General features: G+C 40.3%; 1 pseudogene; it reads right to left on the bottom strand.

Annotated features, from left to right (window-relative positions):
* Window positions 1-495: 495 nt before the first annotated feature.
* On the bottom strand, window positions 496-2,044 carry LOC140500361 (ubiquitin-conjugating enzyme E2 D2 pseudogene; annotated as a pseudogene).
* Between the last annotated feature and the right edge of the window lie 375 nt (window positions 2,045-2,419).

The raw sequence follows: 2,419 nt of genomic DNA on the forward strand, positions 1-2,419 counted from the left end.
AACTTTTTACAGAAAGTTTTAAAACAAAGAGGTAGTATATTGCAGGCATGAAGGACAACCAGGGGAAAGGAATGGAGATGAGAGAGTGTTCTGTGTAAGGAACAGCAAGAAAGCTAGTTGCTGGACCACAGATTTCATAAAAGGGAGTAACAATGTCTTTTGTTGGTGATATAACTCGAGAATGTCGTCTTAACAGAAAGTGTATTGGATTTGGAGATCTGAGTTCAAAGTGTAGCTTTACACTCTGGGACTTGATTCCAGCCTCTAAAATAAGGAGTGGAAAAGTAGGATGGAGATTGTGATTTAAACCATCTGAAAAAAATCTATAGACTTAAGAAAGTGATATACAAAATATTAATAATTAGATTTAAAAGTGTGCTGGACATACATTTTTTTCTTCTGGGGAACATATTTTTAAACATTTACCAGCCCCACTAGAATACTTCTGCCCATACTTCACTCCTTTGCTGAGATGGGAGGTCCACAAGTGGTAAATTTTTTTTTCTTTTTGGTTTATGGAACTTTATTGAAGAAAAATAAATCAATTACTAGCAGAGCTATTAGTTGATCACTCATCCATTGACAACTTGCATCATTTATTCAGTGCTATATTAAACAGTGTATTGGAAGATAGATTAACTAATAGCTCCAAGCCTCCTAACAAAATTTAAATGAAAATTACAAAAAGTTCAAGACCCTATTTTGGAATACAAGGGGTGTTTGACTTCCAATTTCCATTCTCTGTAGAACAAGAACAGGTCATTCCTTTATTGACATGCATAAAATACATCACGTTTTCTGTTCTGCTGATGCTATAAATTCAGTACCAATTCTCCAACCACATCAGTTATGAGCATAAAGTATATCATGAAGACCTCAAATCTCTAACAATGGAAGGCTTAAACAAGATGGATGCTGCTACAGTAATGTTGCTTCCTTTGATATGACAATTTTGCATCCATCTCCCTCCCCCTCAGATGGTATCTTCAGCATCTGTTAGAGCAGTGAGGAATGGTTTTAGTCTCATAACCAAGTTAGAGTGAAGACATTGGCCACATAATACACATGCTCCATTTTTTAAAAAATTCTGAATCTTGGGCAATTGTTCTCTTGTAACTACTTTACAGTTTCTAAAAGCAGTTATTGTCCAAAGCTGGAAGAACTTAAGTCTTCTCAGACGAGCATGTGCATGAATGGAGGGAGGTAAACAAAAAATAAAATTAAAAAAGATGAGGTCTGATAGGGGAGCAGCCGGATAAGAAAATCAAAAAAGGAACAGTAATTTAAAGTTTATTCCAGCTATAATGCAGGTTATTCTGACTTTAAGGTAGCATCACATGGCATACTTCTGAGTCCATTCTCGAGATATTCTGTTGTACTTGTCTCTGCCTGTTTTATAGATCCGTGCAATCTCTGGCACTAAGGGGTCATCTGGGTTTGGATCACATAGCAGTGAACAAATGGATAAAAGAACTTTAGAAATAGTTAAAGCAGGAGACCATTGTGATCTTAGAATATCGAGACAAATGCTGCCATTACTGTTAATGTTTGGATGATAAATTCTTGTTGTAAATGCAACCTTGGGTGGTTTGAAGGGGTAGTCTGTAGGGAAATGAATTGTCAAAAAGAATACACCGCCTTGATATGGGCTGTCATTAGGTCCCATAATTGTGGCTTGCCAATGAAACATATCATCCCCAACTGGACCTGCAGAACACTGTGCTGGAGGATCACGGGCCAAATCGCTAAGTTCCTTATGAATCCGTTTCAGCGCCATGGTGCGTGCTTCTTTCCGCCTGGGCTCCGCGCTCCCTCGGTGGGCAGAAGGGTGCGGCCAGAAACTCTGATTATCCCGGGTGGCGGGGAGGGATGGGGGAGGGGATCTCTCTTCTCACACCGGCTCCGCCCGACACAGGCGCAGAGGGGCCGGGGCCTCCCCCAAGCTGCGGCCTCGGCCTCCTCCCCGCGCGGCAGCTGGTGCCTCCCCGGCCCTACGGGGCTCACGCGCTCGACACAGCCACAAGATGTCCGCTCTGACGGAACTACTCCACAAGTGGTAAATTTAATGTATTGATGTTTTGCTAAATTTTTTCCTCTAAAAAATTATGTTTTCTAAATAGGATGACTCTCTGGTACAAAGGACAGGGAGGAATACTGGACACATTTTTGGGGATGTAAGAGAAAACAAAAAAAATTATTTTTGTAAAACATGAAATACTTATGAATTCTGAGCAGTGCAGTGGCCAGCATAATTCCAGAGGACTGATGATGAAACATGCTACGTGCCTACTGACAAAGGGGTGATAGATTCAAGATGCAGAATGAGACATAATGTTTTGGCCATGGAAAACGTGGATTTGTTTGACTATGAATATTTGGGACAAGAAATGCATTTTACTTTTTTTTTTTAATGAGGGTG

The sequence above is a fragment of the Notamacropus eugenii genome, chromosome 4 (assembly GCF_028372415.1).
Source record: "Notamacropus eugenii isolate mMacEug1 chromosome 4, mMacEug1.pri_v2, whole genome shotgun sequence".
Lineage (NCBI taxonomy): Eukaryota > Metazoa > Chordata > Mammalia > Diprotodontia > Macropodidae > Notamacropus > Notamacropus eugenii.